This window comes from Callospermophilus lateralis, chromosome 11 (assembly GCF_048772815.1).
Source record: "Callospermophilus lateralis isolate mCalLat2 chromosome 11, mCalLat2.hap1, whole genome shotgun sequence".
NCBI classification, from domain to species: domain Eukaryota; kingdom Metazoa; phylum Chordata; class Mammalia; order Rodentia; family Sciuridae; genus Callospermophilus; species Callospermophilus lateralis.
The window spans coordinates 109,793,869-109,807,711 of record NC_135315.1 but is presented as its reverse complement, the minus strand read 5'-3'; the positions used below and the strand labels follow the sequence as shown (position 1 = coordinate 109,807,711).

Here is a 13,843-nt window from a genome sequence, read left to right as displayed (position 1 = left end):
TTCTTGGTTTTAAGTCTTTTTAATATGATGTGAGAGATGGAGATTTACATTTATTAATTTCTGTATGTTGAACAAACCCTGCTCCCTGGGATGAACCCCACTTGATCATGGTTCACTATGGTTTTAATGTGTTTTTGTATGTGATTTGCCAGAAATTTACCGAGAATTTTTGCATGTATATTCATCAGCAATATTGCCCTAAAGTTTTTTTTTTTCCTTGATGTGTCTTTGCCTGGTGTTGGTATTAGGGTGATGTTAGTTTCAGAGAATGAGTTTGGAAGGGTTGCTTCTTTTCTATTTCATTAACTACTTTGAGGAGTATTGGAGTTAATTTTTCTTTCAAAGTCTTGTAGAACTTGGCTGAGAATCTGTCTATTCTTGGGCTTTTGTTTGTTGGTAGGCTTTTTTTTTTTAAACAAAGCACTCAGACTGAGTTCCCTTCCTCTTGCTCTCCAAAGAGGAGTGAAGAATGATCATCAATGGCAATAGGCAGTTTCAGCAAAGGAGCATTGTAAGTCAGCTTCACACTCAGAAGGAAATGCTACACTACTCTTGTTGCTTTTGGTACTCTGCAAGATCAGAGAAACTTCTATAGTAACAAACTATAGAAATTATCCCTGAATGTATAGTATTTGTTGGTAGGCTTTTGATGGTGTTTTCTATTACTTGAAAACCATGGTTTAATATTTCTTGTAATGCAAGAACACTGGCATGATGTCTCCCGGCTTTGCTCACCTAGAAACCTTTCCTTAATTTTTGAAGCTATCTTTTCCTGACATAAAATTCTGCCCCTTCTCACCCTATTTTTTCCTGTCTTTCATGATTTGTGTTAAAAGTCAATGATTCTTACATTCTTCTCTAGCCACTATTTGATTTTCTCATTATTTTTAATCTGCTTGTTTATTATTTTGTGTTTTTAGGGACTGAGCCCTGGATCACTTTACCATTGAGCTTAACGTCCAGCCCTTTTAATTTATTTTATTTTTTTTTAAATTTTGAGACAAGGTATAGTTAAATTGATGAGGATGACCTCCAATTTGCCATTCTCATACCATAGCCTCCCAAGTCACTGGGATTATGGGCATGCACTAATACATGCTTCTGATTTCATTATCTTTAATTTTCACAGTATCATAAAATTAATGCTGTTTCTAAGAAAAATTAAATTGGTTTTTGGTGTATAATGAGCTTATCAAATTTTCAACATCAACATGGAACTCCTTTGATTAGTATTTCTCCAAATATTGCTTTTTTCTTTCTTCTCTTTTCCAAAGGAAATCCAATTCCTAGTAGGCTATCTCTCTTTTTTATTATGTTTCATGTTTCCAAATTTTTGTTCTGTTTAAATTTTCATCATTTTCTATTTGAATATTTTCTTTTGATTAGTCATCAGTTGTTTTGAACCTTTCTTTTACTATGTCAAGTTTGTTGTTATGTCCACCAAATATATATTAATTTTATTTTGTTTTGTTAATGTATACTCTACTTCTATTTTGAGGTATACAATCTTATGCATTGTTTACTTCCATATTTTAAATTGTCTTTTACTAACTATAACAACTACATTGTCTATTACTCCATGTTATTTTATCACTTTATTATTGATCACTATATTTTGATTTTTTGCATATATTATAAATGAATACTCAAAATTATAAAAATATGCTCTAGAAAATTTTCTATAGTTTCAATTTTTCTATCCTGGCAATTCTTATTAATTTCACAAATGTCTTGTTGCCTTCTCATAGTTCTTTTTATAAACGATTCCTTTTGGATAATGGTTACTATTAGGCTTATTCATATCTCATTGTGTGATAGAATGTTACTCAGCCAAAAAGAATAATGAAATTATGGCATTTGATGGTAAACAGAAACAACTGAAGAATACTATTCTAAGGGAAATAAGCCAGTCCAAATAAACAAAAAGCCGAATGTTATCTCTGATATGTGGATGATAACATATGATAAGGAAGAGGGGGTAGAATAGATGTTCATTGGATTAGACAAAGGGGAATGTAGGGAAGAAATGGGATATTGGAAGAGGAAAGACAGTAGAAAGAATTGGACATAACATTCCTATGTTCATATATTAATATATGACTAGTGAAACTTCACAACATGTAAAACCACGAGAATGAAATCCTAATTAGAATATTATACTCCATGTATGTGTAATATGTCAAAATATATTCTAGTGTCATGTATATCTAAAAAGAATGAACAAAAAATTAAAATTAAATCTCATTGTATGGACACACAGTCTAAAAGGTGGGAAAATTTTTCAAAACAGCAAGGAGATTCTGAATATATTTGATTGGTCACTTATTGTCCTGAACTTTTCATCAGAAAATGCCCCTTCCAGAAATTGTGATGAGTATTAGATTGAGCTAGTATACCTCTATTATTTTAAGAATATTTCTTTGAATTTTTTACTGCCAATACCATTTTTTCTTAAAATATATACTAAGTACATGTATGAATATATATACATACATATATTAAATATATACTATATATATATATATATATATATATATATATATATATATATATATATATAATATATACTAAATACATATACTAAATACATGTATGATGATGTGAGGAAAAAGAAAAAAAAAGTGTGTCACATTAGATTGGGCAGAGAGAAATGAGGGGAGGGGAGGGGAAGTGGGGAAAGGAAGGATGTGACTGCATGACCAATGTGATTCTGCAAACTGTACACTCAGAAAAATGAGAAATTATACCCCATCTGATTTAAATGTATGATATGTTAAGATCATTGTACTCCCATGTGTAACTAATTAAATTTTCAAAAAATAGCAAATATATACTAAATTTAAGGTTTCTATTCATCTATAGCAGAAAAATAAGTTTAATGTAACTGGTTTATTATCAGCACAATAAAATGTATTGTTTTATTTTATTCAACTTATTATGTTGTAAATACATAGTTATGTGATTTTAATTACGTGTATCAATAAATCTTTTTTACCTTTCTTTTACATACAACTCAAGTAAATTTCTAGCTTTTACAACCTTGAACAAATAGGACAACGAAGTTTCCAAGTGTCTCCAAAAACAGTATGACAGATCTAAAAAGTATATTTAAGTATCTCTGAAATGTTGATGCTAACCCACAACAAGGGAGGGAGTGGAAGAAAGAAATAAAAGTTCCTTGGATTAGACAAAGAGGAATGAAGGGAAGGGTGGGGAGATGGGAATATGTAATATTCAAGAGTGAATCAGACATAACTTTCCTGTGCTCAGAAATGAACACATGACCAGTGAAACTCCACATGACGTATGACCACAAGAATGGGATTCTATTTAGTAAGCTCTACTCCATGCATATATATCAAAATATACTCTACTGTCATATATATCTAAAAAGAACACACAAGCAAAAAAAAATCTCTGATTTGTAGATCTTAGACATAATCTGAAAAGTTAAACATTTTTCAAGTTCAGCCTTACCTTCTTCCAGAACTGCACTTAAATTTCTATGTATAAGCATTTTTTAAGTGATTAATTGACTCTTCTGAAGTCCTGATGGAACTTAATGCTTAGTTAAGCAATCACATTGAGTATGATATCAGTGATCGAATCCCAGAGGACATTTTCATTGGTTTCATTTAGTTTTCAAAACAATCTGGAGTTCTTTGAGATTTTCATGTTTCTGTTTTGTTGAGTTCAAATGTATTAATATTTATTGTTCCAGATAGACTTTACAATAATTATGCAGATATTCAAGAATTTAATTTTTAAAAAAGAAATGCTTTTTAAAAAATTTTTAACTTTTATTTATTATTTTCATGATCCAAAAATAAAATTTCCTAAACTTCATAACTAGAAGATAAATTCTATTTTTAAAAAAATGGCAAATAATAAATTTTGATTTTATTCAAACATTATATATACACACACACACAAATACACATGCATATATATACATATATATTACTAACTAAACTTCATTTCAAAAAATTTACTTAGGTACCTTTCTTTTTTTTTTTGTAGTTTTTTTTTTAATTTATTTATTTATTTTTTCATCTTCCATACATTTGATTCAAATGAGTTATGCATTTCCATTTTTACCCCAAATACAGATTGCAGAATCACATCAGTTACACATTCACAATGTTTACATAATACCATATTAGTGACTGTTGTATTCTGCTGACTTTCCTATCCCCTACTATGCACCCCTCCCCTCCCCTCTCATCTTCCCTCTCTATCTCATCTGTTGTTGTTCCATTCTCTCCCTTCCCCCCTTTCCCCTCACAACCTTGTATTTGTGATTTCGTATAAAAATGAGGGTGTCCTTCCGTTTCCATGCACTTTTCCTTCTCTCTCCCTTTCCCTCCTATCACTTGTCTCAGTTTAATGTTAATATTTTCCTCATGCTCTTTCCCTCTGTTCAGTTCTTAGTTGCTCTCCTTAAATCAAAGAAGACATTTGGCATTTTTTTTTAAGGATTGGCTAGCTTCACTTAGCATAATCTGCTCTAATGCCATCCACTTCCCTGAAAATTCAATGATTTTGTCATTTTTTAGTGCTGCATAATACTTCATTGTGTATAGATGCCACATTTTTTTTATCCATTCATCTATTGAAGGGCATCTAGGTTGGTTCCACAGTCTGGCTATTGTGAATTGTGCTGCTATGAACATGGATGTGGCAGTATCCCTATAGCATGCTCTTTTAAGGTCCTCAGGGAATAGTCCAAGGAGGGCGATAGCAGGGTCAAATGGTGGTTCCATTCCCAGCTTTCCCAGGAATCTCTATACTGCTTTCCATATTGGCTGCACCATTTTGCAGTCCCACCAGCAATGTACAAGTGAACACTTTTCCTCATATCCTCGCCAGCACTTATTGTTGTTTGACTTCCTAATGGCTGCCAATCTTACTGGAGTGAGATGGTATCTTAGGGTGGTTTTGATTTGCATTTCTCTGACTGCTAGAGAAGGTGAGCATTTTTTCATGTACTTATTAATTGACTGTATGTCTTCTTCTGAGAAGTGTCTGTTCAGGTCCTTGGCCCATTTGTTGATTGAGTTATTTGTTATCTTATTGTTTAATTTTTTGAGTTCTTTGTATATTCTGGAAATTAGGGCTCTATCTGAAGTGTGAGGAGTAAAGATTTGTTCCCAGGATGTAGGCTCCCTATTTACTTCTTTTATTGTTTCTCTTGCTGAGAAAAAACATTTTAGTTTAAGTAAGTCCCATTTGTTTATTCTTGTTATTAACTCTTGGGCTATGGGCGTCCTATTAAGGAATTTGGAGCCTGACCCCACAATATGTAGATCGGAGCCAACTTTTTCTTCTATCAGGTGCAGGGTCTCTGCTTTGATATCAAGCTCCTTGATCCATTTTGAGTTAACTTTTGTGCATGGCGAGAGAAAGGGATTCAGTTTCATTTTGTTGCATATGGATTTCCAATTTTCCCAGCACCATTTGTTGAAGATGCTATCCTTCCTCCATTGCATGTTTTTAGCCCCTTTATCAAATATAAGAAAGTTGTAATTTTGTGGATTGGTTTCTGTGTCCTCTATTCTGTACCATTGATCCACCTGCCTGTTTTGGTACCAGTACCACGCTGTTTTTGTTACTATTGCTTTGTAGTACAGTTTGAACTCTGGTATCGCTATACCTCCAGATTCACACTTCCTGCTTAGTATTGTTTTTGCTATTCTGGGTCTTTTGTTATTCCATATGAATTTCATGATTGCTTTATCTATTTCTACAAGAAATGCCATTGGGATTTTGATTGGCATCGCATTAAACCTGTAAAGAAGTTTGGGTAATATCGCCATTTTGATAATGTTAGTTCTGCCTATCCATGAACAGGGTACATTTTTCCATCTTCTAAGATCTTCTTCTATCTATCTCTTTAGGGTTCTGTAGTTTTCATTGTATAAATCTTTCACCTCTTTTGTTAGGTTGATTCCCAAGTATCTTATTTTCTTTGAGGATATTGTGAATGGGGTGGTTTTCCTCATTTCCATTTCAGAAGTTTTGTTGCTGATATACAGGAATGCCTTTGATTTATGCGTATTGATTTTATATCCTGCCACTTTGCTGAATTCATTTATTAACTCTAGCAGTTTCTTTGTAGACCCTTTTGGTTCTGTTAAGTATATTATCATGTCATCCGCAAATAGCGATATTTTAAGCTCTTCTTTTCCTATTTTTATGCCTTTAATTTCTTTTGTCTGTCTAATTGCTCTGGCTAGTATTTCAAGAACTAAGTTGAATAGAAGTGGTGAAAGAGGGCATCCCTGGCTAGTTCCAGATTTTAGAGGGAATGCCTTCAGTTTTTCTCCATTTAGAATGATGTTAGCCTGAGGCTTAGCATAGATAGCTTTTACAATGTTGAGGTAAGTTCCTGTTATCCCTAGTTTTTCTAGTGTTTTGAACATAAAGGGATGCTGTACTTTGTCAAATGCTTTTTCTGCATCTATCGAGATGATCATATGGTTCTTATCTTTAAGTCTATTGATGTGGTGAATAACATTTATTGATTTCCGTATATTGAACCAGCCTTGCATCCCAGGGATGAATCCTACTTGATCATGGTGCACAATTTTTTTGATATGCTTTTGCATTCGATTCGCCAGGATTTTATTGAGAATTTTTGCATCTAAGTTCATTAGAGATATTGGTCTATAGTTTTCTTTCTTTGAAGTGTCTTTGTCTGGTTTTGGGATCAGGGTTATGTTGGCCTCATAGAATGAATTTGGAAGAGCTCCTTCTTTTTCTATTTCTTGAAATAGCTTGAAAAGTATTGGTATTAATTCTTCTTTGAAGGTTTTGTAAAATTCTGCTGTATACCCATCCGGTCCTGGGCTTTTCTTAGTTGGTAGTCTTTTGATGGCCTCTTCAATTTCTTCTTTTGTTGTTGGTCTGTTTAAATCGTGTGTGTCTTCCTGACTCAATCTGGGCAGATCATATGACTTAAGAAATTTATCGATATCTTCACTATCTTCTATTTTATTGGAATATCGAGTTTCAAAATACTTTTTAATTATCTTCTGTATTTCTGTAGTGTCTGTTGTGATATTGCCTTTTTCATCCCGTATGTTAGTAATTTGCGTTCTCTCTCTTCTCTTCGTTAGCGTGGCTAAGGGTCTGTTGATCTTATTTATTTTTTCAAAGAACCAACTTTTAGTTTTATCAATTTTTTCAATGTTTTTTTTTTGTTTCAAATTCGTTGATTTCCGCTCTGATTTTAATTATTTCTTGTCTTCTGCTATATTTGCTGTTGTTTTGCTCTTCCTTTTCTAAGGTTTTAAGATGTAGTGTGAGTTCATTTATTTGTTGGTTTTTTCTTTTTTTGAGGAATGAACTCCAGGAAATGAATTTCCCTCTTAAAACTGCTTTCATTGTGTCCCATAGATTCCGGTATGTTGTGTCTGTATTGTCGTTTATCTCTAGGAATTTTTTGATTTCCTCCTTTATATCTTCTGTAACCCATTGATCATTCAGTAACATATTGTTCATTTTCCAGGTGATGCAGGATTTTTCCTTCCTTCTTTTATCATTAATTTCCAGCTTCATTCCATTATGGTCAGATATGGTGCATGGTATTATCTCCACACCTTTATATTTACTGAGAGTCGCCCTATGGCATAATATATGGTCTATCTTTGAGTAGGATCCATGTGCTGCTGAGAAGAATGTGTATCCACTTGATGATGGTTGATATATTCTATATATGTCAGTTAAGTCTAGGTTATTGATTACGTTATTAAGTTTTATAGTTTCTTTGTTCAGCTTTTGTCTAGAGGATCTGTCCAATGGCGAGAGTGGTGTGTTGAAGTCCCCCATAATTATTGTGTTGTGGTCTATTTGACTCTTGAACTTGAGGAGAGTTTGTTTTATGAACGTTGCAGCACCATTGTTTGGTGCATATAAATTGATAATTGTTATGTCTTGATGGTGGATGGTTCCTTTTAACAGTATATAGTGTCCTTCTTTATCCCTTTTGATTACCTTAGGTTTGAAGTTGACTTTATTCAATATGAGAATGGCCACTCCTGCTTGCTTCTGATGGCCATGTGAGTGGTATGATTTTTCCCAACCTTTCACCTTCAGTCTGTGAATGTCTTTTTCTATCATATGAGTCTCCTGAAGGCAGCATATTGTTGGATTTGTTTTTTTAATCCAGGTTACTAGCCTATGTCTCTTGATTGGTGAATTTAAGCCATTAACATTTAAGGTTACAATTGAAATATGGTTTGTACTTCCAGTCATGTTTATTTATTTATTTATTTTAGATTGGCTAGTTTTCCCTCTTTGGTTATTTTTCTTCCCCTTTACTGAGATACCTCCCACTGTTAGTTTTGGGCGCTATTTTTCAGTTCCTCTTCTTGTAATATTTTGCTCAAAATGCTTTGCAGTGCTGGTTTTCTGGCTGCAAATTCTTTTAGCTTTTGTTTATCGTGAAATATTTTAATTTCATTGTCAAATCTGAAGCTTAGTTTTGCTGGATACAGTATTCTTGGTTGGAATCCATTATTTTTCAGTGTTTGAAATACGTTGTTCCAGGATCTTCTCGCTTTCAAAGTCTGTGATGAAAAATCAGTCGTTAACCTAATTAGTTTACCCCTAAATGTAATCTGCTTCCTTTCTCTCGTAGCTTTTAGTATTCTCTCCTTGTCCTGTATGTCAGCTATCTTCATGATTATGTGTCTTGGAGTTGGTCTATTATGGTTTTGGATGTTTGGGGTCCTGTAAGCTTCCAGGATTTGGCAATCCATTCCATCTTTCATCTCTGGGAAGTTTTCTAGTATTATCTCCTTTAGTAAGCCATCCATTCCTTTGGACTGATTCTCTGTGCCTTCTTCTATCCCAATGACTCTCAAATTTGTTTTTTTGATAAGATCCCATATCTCTTGGATAGATTGCTCGTGAGATTTCAGCATCTTTTCTGTGTTAACTATATTCTTTTCAAGTTGATAAACTTTGTCTTCATTGTCTGATGTTCTGACTTCTACTTGATCTAGTCTGTTTGTAATATTCTCATTAGCGCTTTTAATCTGATTTACGGTTTCTTGCATTTCTATGATTACAACTTGATTTTTTTTAACACCTCTATCTCCTGATAAAGCTCATTCTATCCTGATTGAATTTGTGTGGTTAGTTCCTCTTCAAAATATACTTTCAATGCTTGGATTTGCTGTCTCATGTCTTCTCTAATATTCCGTTCCATCTGAATTAGGTATGCCTTGATTTCTTTCCCTGTCCATGTTTCTGTTTCTGCTATGTCCTCTTGTATATTTAGATTGTCCTGCATTGTTTGTAACCCTTTTTTCCCTTGTTTTTTCATATTGTTCACGTTGCTATCCAGCTCTGTTTGACTGCTTTGTAACTGCTTTCTCCTATACATTTGTTTTGGCTTTGTATATCTCTGTTGTCTCTCTTTTGTGTTGGGAGATTATGCCTAGAAATGTTGGGCTTTGTTGTGCTTTAAAGCAGATTCATTCAATTCATATAAGGCTTCTAGGTTCTGTATGCATATAATGATTTGCTGTTTGTTCTTAGGTCTATATGTTTAGGTTAGGTGCTCTGGTGGTACGATGGTTAGTATGTCTTGGCTACTTTAGAAGATTGCTCCACTGAAGATGGATACTACCGGGCAATTGGATCAGGGTGTTGTTAGTAGCTAGGTATTTGGGAGTCTTACAGACAGCCTCGAGATATTCACCTATTTGCATTTAGACAATTACACGCAATGGAAGATGTAATGCTTGGGATGAGAGTTGGGGGGTAAGGGGATGAAGGTGCTGTTAAAAAGATAAAAGGATGGAGGGAGAGATAGATTAGAGGGGGATGAAAAGAACAATAAAACTTGAAATGGGATAGAAAGAGAGAAGGAGTAGGGGGGAAAGGATCAGGGAGAGAATAAGGAGAGAGAAAAAAAAATATCGGCAGCAGCAACCACTACAACAACAACAAAAAAAAAAATTAAAAAAAAATAAAAATAAAAAATATATTAAAGTCTTGGAGATCCTCCTTCTTCTCTTCCAGTAGGTGGAGCTGTGCCCTCCAAGCGGAGTGTCTGCTCTGTACCTGCCGAGAGCTATCTCTGTAGGGCGTCTCCTGGGAGTCTCTCAGACTTGTCAGTCCCGAGCCATTTCACTTCTCCAGCTCTTAACCCCCTTCCTCCTGTTAGCCTGCCAGCCAGGTCCTGTTCCCCAGAAGTGATTCTCCAGAGGTCTAGTTACACTTGCAGCCCCACCGTGTGTCCCTTTTAAGCCCCAGTGCTGTGGTAAACTGGCGGCTAAGACCCTGGCGGTCACTGCTGGTGATATGGGGGCCTTGGGGTCTGGGATCCCCTCTGCTTCCCTACGGACACGACCCCTGAGAAGTCAATGATGTTTCCTGGCTGCCTGTATCAGTATGGGAAGTCACACACCTGATAAAGTGGATTCTGCTGGGAAGGAATTCCGCCAGCCGAACTCCAATGACGTCACCTCTCTGCTATGGCGGGCCCCAGGCTCCTTTCTGTAGTGTCCGAGGGGATGGGTGAAACTGGTCCGGCCCGGTTCGCCTCAGCTCCTGCCTCGTGGGGGCTTGGCTAAAGACTTCTTCCTGCCAAGCTGTGTCTCGGCATCTAGCAGGACCCAGTCACTTTTGCTGCGGGCGGGTGGACAGATCTGCAGCTGTGCCCGCGGTGCGCAGACTGTGGAAGGTGAATCTGGTACTCTGCGTCTAGCGGCAGGGTCCCGCTCGTCCGGGTCACATAGATGTTTTAAAAAAATCCTAGTAGCTCCCGGGCAGTCTCTCTTCAATGGAATTTTGCTAGGAGAATCTCCGTTGGAAGGATCCAAGAGTTATCCTTGCAACTTTATGCCCCCATCACTGGGAGTTCAGTGAAAGTGCAGCCTCTCTGCCCGCCGCCATGTTGGATCCCCCCTAGGTATCTTTCTTATACACATTTCTAAAAAAAAATTTCCTGACTTTTGCCAGATTATTTCTCTTGCCTTTGATACTTTTTACTCAGTATATCTCTTATTTGTCTCCTTTTTTTTGTTTTTGACATAACCATTTGTGTTAATGTCTAGAGAATAGTGTAAGACAATATTAAAAAAAATTTATTTTCTCATAAAACATTTTGGCTACATTCAACACATTTTTAAGTGCAATGTTCTCATGCTGAATAGAGTTCCCAGTCAAAAGCCCAGTACTAAGCAGGTTTTTTACTTACTATCTAAAACTCCTTCATTTTAATTTCTTTCTTTCTTTTTTTTTTTTTTTTTTTTTTTGGGGGGGGGTACTCAGGTGCACTCGACCACTGAGTCACATCCCCAGTCCTATTTTGTATTTTATTTAGGGACAGGGTCTCACTCAGTTGCTTAGTATCTTATTTTGCTAAGGCTGGCTTTGAACTCAATATCCTCCTGTCTCAGCCTCACAAGTTGTTAGGATTATAGGCCTACAATACCATGCCCAGCTTACTGTCTAATTGTCTAGTACTATTGATGAATGAAGCACACAATATATTATATTAGGTTGCTCAGTCACTAGTTTTAGTCCATTTTCAATCCTAAATATAAATTTTGTTTTGATGCTCTAATTTTAAAAATAAACTTCAATACTGCCTAAATCAGCTTCCCAATATTTCTAATATTTGTAATATTAATCTGTGTTTTTTTTAAAGATGATCTGAACTATATTTTGTAATAGTCAGAGCCCCACTCACTCAAGCATATCTGTAAATGTTTAGTTCTTAAAGGCTTTTAGTCTTTCTCGGTGTACAAAAAATAAAACAGTTTTCCTTTTTAATTTCAATTTTGTAAAGTTCAGATATGCTATAATTTGAAGATCTCTTTTATGTTATCACTGTTGTTATTCCTTGGTTATTTTTTTGTTCATTTTATTCTGTTCTTATCAAAGTAATCCTTATGTTGTGATTTCTAGATTTATTTTTCTCATGACTAATATGAAGAGAGATTGCTATAAATTTTGTTGATTTTCTGTCTGTACCTGAAACATAAGAACATATTTTGGAGATGCCTGAACTCTACTTAAAAGAAAAAAAATCATTGTTAACACAATTAAATCTAATTTTATGAAGTTATACATACATATTATTACTGTATTTCAATTCAACATATTAATCCATCTTATTATTTTTTCCTTTGTTGTTTTTACTTATATTTTCGTACCACAATGTGTGTTAACCATGAAGACAATATCTCTAGGTTGTCATTTCCACATTTTGATTCACTTTTCCAATTAATCATTAGTATATAAATATATTTTCTTCTTTTTTTCTTAACAATATTTTATTTGTTTCAATTTCCACATTTTATTGGTGCATTATAGTTGTACATACTGTTTCAATTTGTCATTACAATATCTGTGCATGCACTCAATATAACAATATAATTTGGCCACTCCCCAGCATTGGCCTCCTCCCTACCTACCTCACAACCCTTGATTTCTTTTTTTCTATTAATCTCGCTTTACTTTTCTTGAGGTCCACCCCCACCTTTGTTTTCCTTTTTCCTCTCTAGCGTCCACATATGAGAGCAAACATATACCCTTAACCTTCTGAGCTTGATTTATTTTCCTTAACATGATGGTTTTTAGTATTTTTACAAAAGTACACTTTTACAAAGTATTGCTATGCTACTTGTACTTCATTATGTTTAAATATCTCTTGTAATCTTAGTTTTTAACATGAGCCAATTATTTACTGACACATCTCTAAGGTGGCTATAGATTTTGTTTGCATATATTTGATGAACTAAATGCATTGGCATCAGAGAACATAAAATATTAATTAATTTTTATAAATTTTTTCCATTAATATCTACAAATGTTTACCTTAATTTATGAAATTGAGTTCTCAGTATATATACTTTACATTTATAACACCAATTTTATCATCTATTCTCTTATAATGTTATATTATTAACAGATATTTTAATAATATATAAAAGTTTTTGGATGTTTTTTGCAGAGCTAGGACTCAAACCCAGGGCCTTGTCTTTGCTAGCCATGTGTTCTTCTACCATGCTACACTCCAGCTCTTTTTTAGTTTTCTAAAACTTAGTATATTTTGAAGGTATTTTAACTATTAAGCCCTAGTATTAAATACATATTTTAGGAACAATTGGATAATATAGTTTTTTTTTATTCTGCTTTGTGTCACTAAATTTCAAAACAAATTAAAGACATATTTGGACTGAAATAAAGAATAACTCAATGCTTCCTTCTACAAAAAAAAATTATAAGAAAATAAATGATGCATGAAAACATTTAAATGAATTATAATATTAGAAAACTATTAATAAGCCATATTCACTTCAAACAACACTATTCAAAGACAAAAAGTTTACAAATAATGTCATTATTCTGTTGAGTCATCTAATAGCTGCATTAAATGTAGCCATACTAGAATGCAAACATATAAATTACATTTTTGTTTATTTATTTTTTTTAGATGGACACAATACCTTTATTTTACTTATTTATTTTTATGTGGTGCTGAGGACCAAGCCCAGTGCCTCACCGTGTTAGGCATGCATTCTACTACTGAGCTACACTCCAGCCCCATAAATTCCATTCTTAATGTAAAATTGAGGGAGATATGTTTCTGTGGACATTTCCTAGAAATTCAATAGGATAGAATAGTTCAAAACAGACTTTTTCTTCATTCAATGTATAAACTATACATGTATAAATAAATAGTTTAATAAAAATTGTTTTCACCTTACCTTGTCACAATGGTATTACTTCATAATTTCCAGTTCAAATCAAGATTTAATTAAAGCAATGACATAATAATTTTGAGGAATTTAATTTTTTTAAAGTTTTTATAAGCATGTGT

At 34.0% G+C, this 13,843-nt stretch overlaps 1 non-coding gene across 1 annotated transcript; it reads right to left on the bottom strand.

Annotated features, from left to right (window-relative positions):
- Window positions 1-419: 419 nt before the first annotated feature.
- LOC143411140 (small nucleolar RNA U3) lies at window positions 420-633 on the bottom strand. Its single transcript, XR_013092839.1, has one exon. It is a non-coding gene; the product is annotated as a small nucleolar RNA U3 (small nucleolar RNA).
- Window positions 634-13,843: the final 13,210 nt, after the last annotated feature.